This window comes from Sylvia atricapilla, chromosome 3 (genome assembly GCF_009819655.1).
Source record: "Sylvia atricapilla isolate bSylAtr1 chromosome 3, bSylAtr1.pri, whole genome shotgun sequence".
Taxonomy (NCBI): domain Eukaryota; kingdom Metazoa; phylum Chordata; class Aves; order Passeriformes; family Sylviidae; genus Sylvia; species Sylvia atricapilla.
This window is the reverse complement of record NC_089142.1, coordinates 68586522-68604370: the sequence shown is the minus strand read 5'-3', so window position 1 is coordinate 68604370 and position 17849 is coordinate 68586522.

The following is a 17849-nucleotide window of genomic DNA, read 5'->3' as shown; positions in this document are numbered from 1 at the left end:
TAGCTTCTAGTCATTAAGCCCCTAGTAGTAAATTAGAGGTTATCTTCTAAAACTAGAAACTAGCATCTAAAATCTATGTTAATGTTTTTTCTATCTGTTTTTTAAGGTAACAGCTTAAATGTGCTGAATAACACTTTTATTCATAATAAGGGCAAAGATACAGTATGGAGCTGCTAAGCAGCAGATTTTGTTAATAGGGAAAGCCTGATAAAGCACTGGACTACTTCTTGACTTTTATTTGTCTGCTTTCAAGCAATAACTTCATCTTCAGCTAATGATTTTATAGAAATTATTCTCTGGAGGAAAAAAATAAACTGGCTTATTTTGTCTGAGAAGGATGATTAATGGGGAGGAGATTATTGGGAAATCTTCCAGAGAGATATGAAATCCTTTTTTGTTTAGTGCAAGGGTTTGTATCAGGATGTTAGTTTTTGATTTTTGATCATGTCTGTTTTTTCTCTCTTTCATTTATAGGGCCATCAAGAATCCCACAGAGCCCCTGGACCCTCCTATATAGTGAGTAGAAAAGGATGCAATTGAGTATATTCATATCAGCCATCTTTTTGCTGCCTACGTAGTCCAGCTTATCAGCATTGGATAGATGGTCAATAGAAAAGGTATATCTTTACTGAAGGTCAGCCTTAGCAGGAGCTGATTTTATATCCTTGTAATTGCTCCCTGGACATATTCCCCCCTACTTACTAAATAGATATATAAGCAAAAAATTTAATGCAAAAAATCGGTGATCAAAAAAGATGGTGGTGTTAAATGCACAGTCCTACTTTGTGTGCATGTGTGGGCACTAATTCTTGTTTCCACTAAAGACTCATGGAATTTTATTCTTATTGTTTCCCCAAAAAAAGTTCATACAGCCCTGCTTGTTATGTCTGTGTCACACATGCTGACACGAAGTCCTTTGTGATCTGCTAAGTGCTCTTCCACCTAGATAGGAGATAACACCAAGAAAACAACTTGCTATTTTCAGACTATTTGGAGCCCTACTGCAGCTGAGGAAAGGACTTTACCAGAAAAAAGGCGGTTAAAGAGCTTATAAAGCTCCCAGTGTGTGTCTGTGATGTTATACATGGTTAACTTTCACATGAACCTATTAAGCTATAGTTTTCACCCTAATTGAGAATTGTAGGAAGCAACTCATCTCCGGGCCATTACGCTGTGAGACAACAGATTGAGAAGGGACAGTTTTGCTAGCAGTGGTGCTCTGCTAGCTACTCTGTGGAAATTCTTTCTTTATTTTTTTTCCCTGTTTTCCTGTAGATGAATGTAGCAATACTCAATGGAGCTTTTGCAAAGAACACTTCAAGGCATGTTAACTGAAAACTGAAATTAAGGAGAGGGCACTCTGAGTTCATGGGAAAGAGTCTGAGGCCAAGGCTTAGTAATGAAAAAAGGGTCCTCCTGGGTCAGTTAGGTGAAAGATCTTCACTCTGCAGACCTGTGCTTTTTTACATGCACCAGCTGAAAGAGATGTTTGCTGGAAACATTAAAGGCAAGAAGTGAAGAACTTTCACCTGGAAAGTTCTTTATGATTTTGTAACAATTTTGTAAATGTACCTATCAAGCTACTGTGCTCCATACCAAGAAGCTTCTGTCAACCTGTAGCTTAGTAAAGCATACTATTACACAGTGTTATTGACTGCACTGTGGGGTAGGTGTCTCAACTGTAGCATAATGTGTTCTGATTTAGAGGGGTTAATGTTAACAAATATAGCCACACTTGGTAATGTAAAATGCTCTATTTTTCCTTTCCCCATATAGAAATGCTGATGTTTATTGCACTTTAAAGCATTTTGTTGTGTCATTTGTGTAGACATGAAATTTTAGAGACAAAATCTTGCAGGTATTATTTTGGCCTTGTTGGGCAGAGAAAAAGGCAGGTTGTATGGAATTAATGAACCAGAGATACTAATGGAAGGGATGTTTTCCTTATACTTTGTAAAACTGAACAAAACACTATACGCTAAGAAAATGGTCTATTCAAAAATTTATTTAATATTATTTAGTCTTAATGAATCGGTATTGTTGGCATGCTATTTCATGACTTTGTGGGACATGGAATTTTTGTTCCAAAAATTACTTCAGAATTTAGAAATATTTTCTAGCATATTAATTTGAATGTCACTCACTTTGTACTTGAGTTTTAGTTATCTATCTAGCAATAGACAGAAAGTTCAGTTTTTGAAGCTGATTAAAGCTTCAACTTCTTTTCAGGCCAATCGTGACAGCTGTTTATTACATGGCTTACCTTAACCCCATCATGATTAGCACTTAATTCCAAAGTGATATGGCTGTGATACAGCACACTCCTTTTGAAATGTAAGTACTAAAACCAGAACAACCTTAGAGTATTTAAATTTTTGGCTAGCCTTTTTTTCCCCCTTTAACTATGATTTCATTCATATTATTAGAATGGCAGCATCTGGTCATGGTAAATGAAGCACTGCACATAAAATGAGAAAGAATAATTCCTTAATTTCATAGGCTTGAGATTCTTTAATAATTTCTTAGCTTCCCTGGAGAAATGTGGACTGTTTCTGTTCATAGGGGATCTTTCAGCTTACTGATGGCTTTATTGAAGAGATTCTACAACATATGCCTCTGAAAAGCGGTCTAAGTGTGTCACCAGACATTTGAAGGGTAGCGTGACGACTACGTGGAAACAAAGCTGGAGTGAAGAAAACTCCAAGGATGAATGAGTTAACAGAAAGCAGTGATGGTAATTTTGGTAGGGCTGTCTTGTAAAAGGTAGTCAATTTGTGTAATGCTTTTCTCATATATAAAAATGTGAGGGAGAAACTATCTCATTTTTCCTAAGCATTTTTACGTTTGAATGAAAATAATCCCTGCTGCTACAAGAGCTCTCAAATCAACATTTCCTTAGCCAACCTTATTTCTATAAAATAAGCCCTCTTAAAGATGATCCAAGTCTTCTGCTTCAGCTTTCTACATCTTAAATGCGAAGGAACAAATTTCATGCAAGCTGGTGCTGATGAGCTGTTGCTTACTTTTCTGACCCGCACACTGTCATTGCTGTCCATTGACTCAACTGTGGCCAGGTAAGGGGCTGCTGTTCTGAAACCTGTGCTCTGTTACTGCCTATTTACTGCAGATGCTTGAACTGCTTTCTTACGTTTTGGCTTTTCCTCTTATAGAACACTCTGAAAACCACAAAGATAAGAGTTAATCTACTCAGTGTCCACGAGAAACCCATGGGTCCATCTATTGTCATCTCATTCAGAATCTTTTTCCTGAAGTAAAGAGAAATTTGTTTAGCCTATACCCTTGAAAGTCTCTATAGGCATCGCCTATGTCTCCTTTTGCAAGCAGTGTGGATAAACAGGAGCAGATTAGAAAGGTGATAACTTTGATACTGAGCTTGAAATGTCCACAATAGTTTCAAGGATTCTAGTTTTTGAACTAGAATGAAAGAAGATTAAAATTACTTTTTTCTTGAAGAGAAATTGCTTCATATTTCTTCAGGATAGCAGCTCCCTCATTCTCTCCTCAAACATCTGTCTTTGCCTCTGATGATGCTGAGGATCACTGAAGATGCTTATGCTCAGCCAATAATTATTCCCAAAGTCCTAAAGACACAGAAGACAAACAGTATAAACAAGGTGTTATGAATTTCCTTGTGGCTTTCTGATTTGTTTTCATTAACATTCAGCCACCCAGGTGATGTTTCCTTTTCACTATCCTCTCTTAAAGGCATTGTACTTAAGCCATTTTCAGGCATGTGCATCAAGTGGCTTACAATTCTTCTAGGATTCTTGGCTTTTAAGCACTGCAAAATGGAAATCATTTGTCAAATCAATGACTTCAAAATTAGATCAAGAAATGATTGCAGTTATCTATTCCTAACATAATGTGAGATGATTTATGAGATTCCTTGCTTAATCTATATTTTTCAACTTTTAAGAATAGGTAATACGTGCAGAAAATTTGCACCAGAGGAAAAAGGTCTGTGAAATATTGTAGCATGTAGTTTTTTCTTTGCCTTGCTTTAATAATTTCTTTTGTGTGGAAAAAATGTTTTTCACTCTTTCTAGTAATTTGTAGGTTTTTATCTCTGTTCATATGTGGAATATTTAATGAGTTTTTCTGTATAAAAAATCCTAATTAATATTAGGAGGTAGAGTCAGACTGTTGGAGAAAGACCTCTGTCAAATCAACCTGCTGTTTTGCTTTTCTTATTATACATGTGGATGCCAGAAATGAACAAGATGAACTAGTTGCTCATTCCAGTCTTGATTTTTATACAGAGAGAGGTGTGAAAATACTCATATTTGGCCAATTAGTTTTGTTCATGAATCTGAGTAACTGAAAATTTATCAACTTATCTGGTTATTTGAGGTTTATTGGCTCTCTATTTTCATGCCTGAAAACCTCTTCTCTGGAAAGCTCTTCAGATATTACTCATCCAAAAATATGTTGTTCCTCACAATGAAGACTGGCTACATCCAGCCAACTAATCTAAGAGACAACATCAGAATACAGAATATATGGCTCAGCTGACTGACTTTTATGGAACAGACTCTCAGACAACGCCTTTTCAGTCGTAGAAACTCACTGTTGCATTTTCAAAGGACCTTTATTAGTGGAAAGCACAGAAAAGATGTCCCTAGGCACTTTGTTCTCTTCCCACTCTTCCCACTGAAGTCCATTGAGATAAGAGACATGGTGGGATGCAGTTTCTTAAACACTGTGTTTGATGGCACTGCAATGGCTCTAAAACATCCTGCTTGTTCTCCAGCCCCCACTGTGGCAGGCCGTGTGCCTGTGCAAATCCTCAGCCAGGCCTGTGCTTTAGCCAAATGGTCCCAGTTATTTCCAAACAGACCTTATATCTCAGGAATTGAGTTATGCTCTCACTGTCTGAGCTATTACCTTTGCCTTTATAGAAGGATGTTTTTTTACTTATTAAGAAAAAAAAAAAGCAAGAAAATAAAGACTGCTCTACCTTTGTGTATGTAACTAGCTTAAATTATATTTATACTCCCATGGAAATACTTTTTTTGTAACCTGAAGACATGTTTGAAATAATCTGGAATTACAGTAGAACATATGGTCTTGCAAATATATGCTGCATGGCCGTTTACTGGACAAAGATGGCTCTTATTTTGATTTTGCTGAGACTTCATTTAAATCAAAACCCATGAAAAACAATTATTTTCAAACAGAATGTCAAATGTTGTATTCTAATAACTTTGCACCCTGCTTGGCCTTAGTTAAGAAGATGAGCATGTAAAATTTAAATATCCCTTGTGATATAACTAGGTGGAAGTATCACAGTTTAAATGTAAAAAATGTGTGATGATTTGCACTTTGACATGCTGATGGTTGCCAAACCTTGCAGAAAATGCAAGTGGAAGGCTTTAGACCCTGGCAGAAAATGGTCTGTGCCTTTCAGCACTGAACCCTGGCCTGCATGTGCATCCTGTGTGCCTGTGACCTTTTTGCCAGGAGGCAGATTCATAGTTGGTCCTGTTGTGTCAAGAGAAACCAGATTTCTAAATCAATTTGGAACTCTCAGGTATGAAATAAACAACTTAAACCTGCTTACATATATTATCTTTATCCTGGCTCTGCTGTCAGCTGGGTAAACTTCCATCAATTCAGTGCAGCAATGGAGGTTTGAAATTGGTGTCTGTAATGAAGAAGTCCAATTACTAGAAATGAGGAAAGGATTGAAACTAGACAAGAGTTTATTTTTATTTTAATGAAGAGTTTGGAACTAGTCTGCCTCCTTTCTAGTCTGTCTGGTCTAGTCCTGAGTTATGAGCTCATTGAAGTGCATTTGAAAATGGAGGTCTGAGAGTACACTTTATGAAATGTGGAGCATCAGGCATAATGGTGAGGACAAGCAGGCTTAACCTGTTGAGCTGTAACTCTTTCTCTTCTTCCCCAATGGTATTCCTTCCTTTTATCCTGTACTTCATAAACAGAGGTGCAGTAACAAAAGAGAAGATTTTTGTTTTGTGCTTTTGGTCTTTAATCCCTTTTGCCTTACAGGCAAGGAAAGAGCTGTCTTTATTTTCTGGAAGAAAGCAAAGCTTCCTCATGAACCCAAGAGACAAGATTCAGCTGGGTTGCAGAATAAAAACTGCACTGGATAAAACAGCTGTCAGAACAGAGTGGAATAGTCTTGTTTTTCATTTTCCTGCCATATTTGAGCAGGAGTGTTGGGTTTCTTAGTGCTGTTTTTTGGGGATTTTGTTAGTCTTTTTTTGAAGACCAAATTAATCGAAAAAAAATCACTTGTCCTCTTTCACAGTTCTTTGTTGGCTGTTATCTGGAGAAATTTCAACAGAAATCTGGAAGGAAGTGCATAAGAATTCTTGTAATAAAGGCACTATGAAGTCTGCCTTCAGTTGTACATAACTCTTGTTATTGGCTGTGACTAGTGAGAGAAAGTCACTTGGTTTCAGAGTGTTGATGGAACTTAAATATAATTGCCTGATCTCATTTGGGAGAACATTATAAATGTACACTTTACTTCTAATTTACTTTACTTCTACTTTTTTTTTTTTTTCTTTAATTATTATTTTATAAATATTCTGCTTTTATGGTAACGAGGTTCTACCTTCTGAGTTGCCTGTTCTCCGACTCTCATTGTCCCTTGTAGGATCTTACTCTGTTAGTGAAGCAGCGAAAGCACTAGGAGCAATAGGACACAAGGAGCTGAGAAATTTTTAGTTTATTTTTAATTTATTTTCTTGATGGCACAGAGAAGCCAGAGAATGGTTAGCTGATATACCAGAGGAGTTCCACTCTCACCTAAGGGGGTTCCCCAGGCCCTATAGATCTCTAGGAGTCAGCATCTTCCTGGAAACTAAACAGGTAAGTGTAGCTTTGAGCATCACTGGCTGCTGAAAAGCCTCAGGGCAGGGGAGACAGGCAGAGGGCAGAAGGCAGAAGGCTGCTTTATCTACAGGAGGACAGAACTTTGCCTTAAGGCAGATGTTCAGGTCAGTAAAGGCTTTAAAGTCTCGATTGAGCTGGTGGCCAGAAATCCATAAGGGGCAGGAATATTCCAGGAATATTCTGACCAAAAGAACCAGTGGTGCACAATAAATATGTGTTGCACTTCAACAAACACCCTGAAGACTGGGAGAATGACTGGTGGCTTGACTATATTTTTGTAACTGTTTTGCTCATCCTCAGCTGGCAACAAGATAAATTTATGGAAAATAAAAATTTAATAATTTTCCTAATATAAATATTTATGTGACTGAATTTCAGTGGTTGGTATTTTGGTAAAAAGTGTAATCTGAAATTCTAAACACTCCTGCCCCAATGTTGACTGCTATTTAAATTCCATTAATGAAACATATTCCATCTCTGTACTTTTAATTTTCTATGTTGTCCAACAAGCAGCAGAGAGTGTTTGTTACTATTTAAATTTCAATATTGACAATATTTTAAAACTATCTCTTGGGTCATATTCATGTAGACTTCAAAGTAATCAAAGAGAACTGTGAGAAGGTATGAAGCCACTACTCAAAAATTTCTTCTCCTATGTACATAACCTCAAAGCTGTCCTGCCGTGAGGAGAAATCACTCCACAGACAATAAATATGATTAAGTACATGCCAGCAGCTGCAGAACTGAATGCATCCAAAGAAATTTTAAATTTATTCCAAGATGTAGTGAACAAACAGAAAAGCTTTTTTTAGGAAGGGCAGGAAATGAAATTGTAGATGGCTTGGCTATACAGACAAATCCCACACAGCTCTCTCTTAACATTAGGCCTAAATTCATGTGTTGTTAACAACTGTAAAATATGGCAGACAACTGATGGACTTCAACCAGAGAGGTGTATAATGTCTAAAGGACGTTGTGACCCAAAGGGAACACTGCACACTCTTTGTTGCATTTGATTCCTGCCCCACAAAATGTGTCTAAGAACACCTATCTCAGGAAAATTCCTTGGGATTCTCATTGAGATGAATGATGATAGCCTGAGTCTATGTTAGAATTACAATGAAGATACCTTCTTAAGGTTTTCCAAACTATAAAGCTGAAAGGACTTACTGCATCATTACCTTGGCTAGAGATATTCCCTGCTAAAAGGATATATTACACATAGAGCAATTTCTCTTTCACTACTGTCAAAGCAGTTCTGAAACTGTACCAGGGGTGAGGATCTGGGCCCCAAATTGAAATTTCTCTATTGTTATAATTTGCCATGCATTACACTGTCATTTGTTGGCCAAATCTATTCATGACTCTTGAGAGATTTGTTTAAACCATTGCTCCGAAGCCTGTCTTTTCCTATTTCATTGTATTAAAGCAAGCAGCAGCAGTTTGACAGCTAGTTGGCTGCCAGTTCTTGCTGGAGAGTGAATCACTCATGGTGGCATCAGGGAGATCCCCGGCTATCATCTCTGAGATTTACTGATGTCATTACAGAGGTGATACATGGCCACTTGGGAGAAGTTTGAAAAGGTATATGCACAGGAAAGTTGATTGAGGGATTAGAGGAGGACTAGAATTAATTTCAAAGCTGATCTACATTTGTTCTATATGATTCTGTGCTTGATGAATTGATCCTTTGTGGGGGGTTGATTGGAGTTCTGTGCTGCTTGAAATTCTTCTACTTTAGATTTCTGTGTCTTGTATCTTTAAAAATCTAAAAATGTATCTGCTTGCAGTGATGAGGACTATATCTTTTCTTCTTAGCAACCTGCCAAAGGCTTGCTGACTTTGGGGCTTGGGTGTAGAGTCCACCTAAAGATAAGGTCATTCATTTAGATGCCACTCCATTAGGTGGAAAGTGTGGTACAGACAGAGTTCCAACAAATCCATGTATCAGCTGTGGCTTTTTTTGAAGGCAGTCTGTATGCTGAAAATACAGTGAAAACACAGCTCTCATAGCCATACAACTGACTTCACATGATAATATGGATACATCCATAAGTTCCCTTGAACAAACCAGGAAAAAACCCCTTATTTTTCTCTTTCACACAGTCTTTTCCTTAGAATTTCAAATAATTTGGTGCCTTTTTAATATGCCATTAATCATACTAGCTGTAATGAATATTATTACAAATAGCAACAAGGTTGCTAAATGCATATATATATATATATATATATATATATATGCAAGGTTGCTAATAAATGCTTGCTAAAAAAATATAATTTTTAGAGCTCAAGTTAAGACAGTGTAAGGCAATTAAATGGCCTTCCAAAGGTTAGATGTCCCTATTATGTAGATCCTGATTTGTTACAAACAAAAAATGCATTGAAAAAAGTCTTCCATCAGCCATAAGAGTGATTTCTTTGAAATGAAAAAAGAAAGCAAAGTCTCAAATACCAGGGTTTTTTAATAAACAGATTTTTCCTTTTTAGAAATAGGCTTTTCAGCTACTGCATTTTCTCCTGTTTTGTACAGGCTCCATGCTGGAAAGCCTCATATCTTATTCCCCAAATACTTGCAACAATTCCAATGTTTATTGATCACAGCAGGGTTCCATAATTGGACTCACTTACTTGGGCTGCAGAAAAAGACCAATAACAGCATATGCAAATTGAGAAAAAGCCTCCCACAGAAGCAGATTGTGTCAAACTCCTGACCTCCCAAAGTTAGGATCTGCAGATGCTCTATATCTCGCGCAGAGAAAACACAGGATTGCATGGAGAGAAAAGAAATAACACTGCTTAGTTCTACAAAACAGAAACCATCATCATAAAATAATACTATTTAACACTTTTTGTCTCCAGAGGAGAGAAATGATTTTCTGAATAAGGTGATTGTCAGCCACTGGAGTAATAACCTTGCACTAAGATTAGATTAAATTTTCTCATAAATCCCTTTGTTGTTGACCATGTATATTTACGTAAATACTTCTTTCTGTATGCTAGCTAAATGAACAGTGAGGTGCCCCTGGATAATTATGATCTGATATTAGGTTTCTAGCATATGAAAAATAACTTCACATTAGTATGTTTATCTTCATTAGCATACAAATTCAAGAATCTTTCTTGTGTATTAGTGAAAGGGCTACATATTTTCTGTAAAAACCTGTGGCATTTAAATAGATTTTCTTAGGTTCAAGTGTGATTTTACTTACCATGGGAAATTGTAGGCTGATTCTTTTCTTTCTCTTTACAGGTTTCCTAATTTTTCTAAATTAGTGCTCCTTAGAGTAAACCTGAGGACCACTTGTGTTTGCATTGATTTGATTACTATAGCAAGTTTGACATGTCTAGTTTGGACTTGACTGTACATTACTGAGAGAACTGTATTCCTTTTCTGTCTCCTCCCACAGCTTGATGGGAATACCCTGCCACAGGAAGACTTCAGATGTATCCTGGTCATGTTTTCCTCCTGTCCAGAGATGACGGACTTCAGGAATGCAGGATATTGACAGAGGAAGGCAGCAGAAGTTATGACCAGCACAAGAATAAGTTGTCTTACTTTGATTTCAGGGTTGAAAAATAAAGGAGGAAATTATTTGATATACAACTCTGCCTTCCTTTTTCTTCCTCTCCCTCTCTGTCTTCTCCAGGGAATCTGAGAAGTGACGTTCCTGCCAATATGAATATCAGACTTCAAGTAAGCCGTCTTCAGGTTGCCTCAGTGGAGTGGTAGTACATGAGTGCCCTGCCCAGTCCTCTCTTTGTCCTTTATGTCATAAAATGAATGTGATGGGGAACAATTTTTTTTTTCCATTTGGAGACTCACGGTTAAGGCAGTGAAGTTAGAACACACTCTCTGCCAACTTATTTAAAGCTTTATAAGAAAACCACACTCCACACTGACCTTTTTTTCCTGCTCAGCCTGCCCATTTTCCTTAACTCAGCAAAGCTCACTGAGAAATACCAATCTCACAAAATCCAAAGTACTTCATGATAATTTATTGATTCTACCCAAACCTTCTGATGAAGTCATTTGGGAAGATGGGCCAACTGGCCCTGTCCTCTGCCTCGTATTTTTCCAGTCTTCCCTGGTTTCCTGGAGATTCTCCCCTCCCTCACCTAGTCAGGGAAATTTTGGTGCTCCCTGGCCTGATTGTTCCCGGGCAAGCTGATGTGAATGTAGGAGGCACCACTCTAGCCCCTGCCTGGGCCTCTACGCCCTGTTGACCCCCAGAATGGATGTCCAGAGAGTAGCTGCATACATGGTCTGGCTCAGCTGCCCCCTGGGCTGCTCAGCTTTTTGCCCTTTTTTTCCCAGTGAGCTGGATAAAAAAAAGGGAAAAATGTTGGCTCACTACACTGGATGCCTTCTTCCTGGCTCTGAAACAACACAAGGCAGTGAAATTCTGTAAACTTTTTGGCTGCTTTCTCCTCTTCAAATTCTGATGCAAGATGACATTGCTCTTTAAGGTTGTGTATTCCTTGAATAATTTTAGTTTAAATTCCAAATCAGCTGGGAATAGATCAAGAAAATTGCATTTAAATTCTTTCTAGATAAAGAAGGATGCATATTAAGCTATCTCCCCACTGCTTCAAGAAGATCAAACGAAGTAATGAGTTGTCTTAGCAGGAATAATTAGCTGTGGGAAAGTTAGTTGTGAAAATTGGAGATGATCTTTGTCTTTGATGTCATCTCCTCCTTCTTGAAACTGAGAAAAGGTTTAGCAAACAACCGTTTTTGGTTTTGCTTCTCAAAGTTCAGAAAAGACCTTTAAATTGTGTTGAATTTAAAGAATTGCAATCTTTATTTTATTCCTCTATTTACTTTCATTAGATGACAGTTTCTCAACTTACTCCTTCCTTCCTGGTGAAGGGTTTAGAGGGTAAACTCTATGAGAAGTGGCTGAGGGAGCTGGGTTTGTTTAGCCTGGAGAAGAGACGTTATTGCTCTCTACAGCTCCTTGACAGGAGGGTATGGCCAGGTGAGGGTCGGCCTCTTCTTACAAGCAACCAGTGACAGGTCAAAAGGACATAGCCTCAGGCTCTTGCAGGAGAGATTCAGACTGGACATTAGGGGGGATTTTTTGGTGGAAAAGTTTGTCAGGCATTAGAATGGGCTGCCCAAGAAGGTTGTGGAGTTGTTAAATAAGAGAAGGGTTTAACCCAATGTGCCAGGCAGCAATTTTCCATCATTTCAATCCACAATGAGACTCTCCCCTGAATTCAAGGCCCCATCCAAAGAGATTGGCCAAACTCGGCAGGAATCAAGAGGGGAACTATAAATTCCCACAGCCTGGGTGGGTGATCCTTGTCCTTCCACACAGCTGTAGGACCTGAGGAGTGACACCATCTTTGGCTTCTCTGCAGTCGAGGGACTGGTAAAGGCAATCAGATGTTTCCAAAGGGCAGGCCTGTGGGGTGTACTGTACTGGGGCTTTCTATACATCTCAGTCTCTGTGGTCATTTCTCTTAACTTCCACTGAAAGGGCTCAGTAGGCATTTTCCTGATGTTTAACTTTTATGTTCTTTCTTACGTTCACTACCTACAAATGCCCCCTCTGATCAGAGAATATAACCCAACAGTGTAACAATCTGCACAATCACTGCTTAATGCCAAATACTGAAAAAAGGTAATTCTCAGAAGAAAAAGAAAGTAATGCTAAACTGCCTTCTCCTCCATGTTCAGTTTGCCTCATTAACGTTGCGACAGCTCTTTGGATAATTAATGTGTTGTCACTTTTCCACATCATTAATTTGGTAGTTCACAGCAGGAGATGTATTCTATAATGGCTTATAGTATAATTCATTAATTAGGGTCAATCCCTCCCTATGAGCATGGAGATGGCTCCATCACTATCTTAGCTAGCAGCCTAAATAGTGACATGTCACTCATTTCAAAGCTTGTCATAAAACATGAATTAAAGCAGTTAGGAAGTGCCTTCTATTTATCTTACAGTCCATTACAGAGTGTTTCCCAATAGAGAAAAAAAGATCCTTGATCCTTATGTACTCATGTGAAATTCAAAGCCCATCCTGTGTCATGCTCGGTGTAATGCACCTGGAAAACCAGAGAGGTGACCTGAAGTTATTCGCTAAGAAAGGAGCTTCTTTAATGCCATGAACCACGGTCACCAGGCAAACTAATGTGATAAATATGATCTCTGCTCTGAAAGTGTTTTTTATCCCCTTAGGACGTGCATAGGGAAACCTGGAATTCAGTGAGGATGTGAAAATTGCACATGTTAATTGGCAAATTTCTTGAATTTTTCAGTTGGAAATAAGTTATTTACTGTAATGGCTGGACATCCCTTAGCACAGGAATAGCAATGGTTCAAGTAATCCACACCTCAGAGCCTGAAAAAACTTCTTTGTTAGAAGTACCCCAGCCGCTGGGCAATGAAGCAAGAGATGAGGCAGCAGGATACTTTCATGCTGTCTAGTTGAAGCTAGCATAGTCCATCCAAAATTGCTAAATAATGAAACTACTTGGAGAATGAACAAAATGGAGTAGGATTCTGTGGCCATGTCAACAGCTTAGTTTCTGGAAACTTTGTGTTGGCCTCTTTTCTGAAGAGAAAAAATTATAAACTGCCTGAAATCCCAAAAGTTAAAAAGAAAAATTAAATATGTGAAAGAGGGAAAAAATCCAGCATGACACACTGAGTCATCATCCACAGTATCCCTTATACTTACCTTCCTACATGCAGGGAAATATTTAAAAAGTTCAGTCTTGCTGTTATAGAGTGTTATAGTATTGCTTTCCAAGGGTGAAATTATTATGTTTCAGCAAAAAATGCATACCAATGACTCAACCCATCTCTGGGAAGGATTTCATGTCTATGATATGTCTTTCCAGATACCATTGTCAGTAATGTTGTATAATTTGATGGTACTCTTGATGGGGAGTAGTGTTTTGTCTGTAATGAAGTGTATTATTCATTAGCATTTTATTCCTGATAACTTGTTTGGTTCTGAGAATCAAGTTCCCACTGTGTATCATTTTCCTTTATTGCTGTTATTATCACTAGGTAATCCAGTGTGATTAATGGATTAAATTTGACTTTATTGTTGTAGGTATTAGAGAGATAATTAACTGCAAAAGACATGGAGATCAAACTAATTTAAACTTTAATTAGTTGAACTAGTGTTACCAGTTCTACTAGGATGTTTTCACAGCTCTAGTGACTATAACTGCAAAGAAAAACTAGCAATTAAAACCATTACAGAAGTATTGCAGTGATCAATAAATATTCCTCTTAAGTTTTATCTGTAATAGGCTCTGTGCCTTAGTGAAGCATGTGTTAGATTAATGATTAAAGATTGAGTCTCCTGAGCATGAGACTCCACATCATTAATCTCTTCAATTATTTACAAGAACTTCTTAGGAGGATGGGTATGGGCACAGGCAAGCTCCTGCAAGCTCCATGACTGCACACGCAGGGCTCCTCTGCATCCCAGGGCCTTATCTGACTGATTTGCAGCACAAAGGGGCAGAGAAAGGAGAGGGCTTCAGGCTGATTTACAGAGATGTGGAACTGAGTCATTGCCACCCACTTTACATGTGCTTTGGGAGGCATGGGAGGTGGGTGGGGAAATCTGTTGATGCACAACTTCCTGGCTACAAACTTCAGTTATCCAGACCAAACTGCCTGAATCCAAGCTAAGAATCTTGTTTTTATAAATGAGTCAATATCATATTAAACATTATTATTTTGATTTTGATTTTGTTTTCACCAATTCCACTGAAAAACTATTCCAAAACATAAGTGATGTGGAAATACTTCAATATTTTCAGTGCGGTTTTAGAGCCACTATCCCTCTATTCATTTTATAACACTAATTTTCTGCTTGGGGTTCCTCTTTCCTGTATCTATTTGAAATGGGTTCAGTAATTGATCTTTCCAAGCTTGTATCACACCAAAGATTTATTATTTTTTCGTGCCTGACAACTACACAGAGATAGCTTTCCTCTTTCCTTGTTTCCCATTGCTAAGGCTGAAGCTCACAGCAGAAATGCTCAGTCTGTGTTGCTAATGCTTAGACGTTTGGTTCTTACAGTTGATGTCAGCCGTCAGGATTTGTTAGTTCTTTCTGTGCACAGCAATGCTCTTCTGAACTTTTAATACTGTTGTGCTGCAATTTTGCTGCACCATCTTAAGCATTCTGGTTCTTACAAGAAGAAATGACTGTATGACTTTCTTTTCACATGTCTGGGAAGGAACAGAAGAGGTGGAGGTGATTTAGTCCACTGTTGAATTTACTGCATCTCAAATTTACCTACTCTATTATATTTAACTCTGAAATTGCTGATCCTTTTCTGCATCTTTTGACAATGTTGCATTTGTTATAAAGCAGAATTTTACACTTTTTTGCCAGAAGTGATTTGTTGATCCAGAGGGTTTCACTGGTGTGATGGGATTGCATTCACAGTTTCAGCTTTGAGCTGAGAATGATAAACATTCACCCTAATAGGAGGACTGTGTGTGAGAGCTCATGTGTTCTTCCCTTGCAAACAAGAAAGAGCAACTCACTTCTGCCACTGGCCCAATGCAGCCTGCAGAAATAGTGCAGTGGTCTGATGGCAAATTCCTTTCCATCGTTTTTTCTCCGTGGCCCATGGCAACATGACCGAATGCCCCAGCCTCCCCCTGATCACACTGCAGGTGAACCATTTAGAGATGAACTTGCAGCTCATTAGACAACTGCACGTCATGAATGGCTGTCAGGAATGCCTGTTGGCTCTGAGACAAGCACACATCTGGTCACAAGCTGAAAATTTACAGTGGTGTGCTCTTGATTGCCCCTATGAGAGCATGTGAGGCATGCCCTGGACAAAGGTTTCAGCACCTCTATGCTGCTACCTAAGAAATTTGAAGAAAGATGACTAAAAGAGGAAAACAGAGATTGCATAAGTCTTACTCTTTCAAGTTTGTTGAATTAAAAGAGGAAACATTCATGCCATGTGGGATTATAACAGCCTAGGTTTTCTGTTCTATGGATTGTTTTTAGGACAAGTAAGATTTACAGCAAATCTTTTCTAATAATGTTTTTTTTAATGGATAGATTTGTAATGGAAGAACTGCAATGGCAGCAGGCTAACAAACAAGGCAAATATTAATTGCAATGTCACCAGGCAGAATAGAGTGGGGGTAGGTGTCAAATTCTGCTGGGGGTGCTATGACAAGTACTAAGTCATTGTGTTCAGATAAATGCTATCCAAATGAAAATACAACAATATAGGCAGTACCCCTCATCCTATCACAACAGGCCCTGCTGAAAAGCATGTCCCCATCTTCCATAGCCCTTTTCAAGTACTGAAATGCCTCAATAAGGCCTTCTGGAGCTCTTCTCCCAGCTGAACAACCTCAACACTTTCAGCCTTCAATCACAAGGGAGAAGTGTTCCTCTCCTCTGGACGTGCTCCAACAGGTCTGTCCCTTCCTTCTTCTGTGGACCCCAGAGCTGAGCACAGTTCTCCAGGTAGAGAGTATCTATGCAAACAGCAAAGACTCTCACTTCCAGGCATGACTGTGATGTGCAGGTTATGGATCTCAAACACATTGACAGAACAGCTCTTTCTAGCTGAGACTGACACTTTTAAAGTCTGGTCCTCTCTGAGGACTTGGGAGGCCATTACTCAGGACTCACAGCATTTGTACGATGTAGACAGACAGTGCAGACAGCACAGGTTGCATTTATGGTTTATTTTCCCTGCAATCCTGGAGCTCCAGATTCAGATTCTCTTAGAGCAAAATATTGCACAACAAAGGAGAACAATCTTTAAAAAAAAAAAACCAAACCCCGAACGTGAAATCATCAGTAGGGCCTTTATGGGTCCTAATCAACAGAGAGATATTTTTACTGATACAAACTGAACAATTTTTACTGGTGCAAATGAAATCAGAATGCAGTAGAGCATCTCTACAGGAGATCTTAAGAGTTCATTACTTTAATATATTAATTATCTCTCCCTTTTATGGATCAAATTGCCAAGCTCTTTTCATACAAGTGATTTACCTGCCTATCCTGCGTGCACAGGAATTGCCTGTTCCCCTCTTGTTGTCTGTTCATGTTTATATAGGTGCCTACATGGCCAGCAATTTTCTTCCAAAATGTGCTGCCAGGGAGAGAGACCAGCAATACAGGTAAATTATCAAATATAACAGGTCAAAAGATGTTTCATCCTCTTTGATTACTTAATATCTTTTTTCTTCAACTTGCATTCTATCTTGTTATTTCACCTTCTAGGGTAGGGAAATAGAGGAACTGATGCACAGAAGCACAGATGGAACATATCAAGATTGGTGCATCTGCAAACTCTTCAGTTAAAAGTCAATTCTTGTTATTCCCGTAAGGTTTTGCAACCACTGTTAGAGATACCTGCTAGTACACCACTTTGTTTTCTTGTGGGAAAGGTGCATCTGCATTCCCTCCCACAGGATTTAATCATGAAGACCTGAGGCTCTGGGAATTCATATGCCTTACAGATGGGTACTGCTAGCAAAAGCACTCCGTCTGTGGTGGTATTGAGGTAGTTTATTTACTGTAAAATAGCAAAAGTGCTGCCACAAATCAAATCTGCTGGAGGACCCAACAGTAATCATGTAGTCTTCCCTGTATCTTTCTGTGGGCCTACTCCTGGGGCACTTGATACCTGATACATACGTTTTATTTTGTGTAGTATAGATTAGTTGCCAACAATTCTCAAACAGAACAACTGTAAACAGAAACTAGTTTTGTGCTGACCATTTTTCAGAGCACATCGTATTTTGATAGCAGCCGTAAGTGTTCTGCACAAGGGATGCAATAAATTGTCTCTTCATAGATCTATGAAATAATTCCCCACTGGGTGGCCACTCATTTGTAACAGGAATTATATAAATGTTTAATGTTATTTAGTACCACTCTGGGGAATAGGTGGACTCCTTGTTAAACATCCTCAGGAGTTGTTGGACAAGCTTCTTATTGGG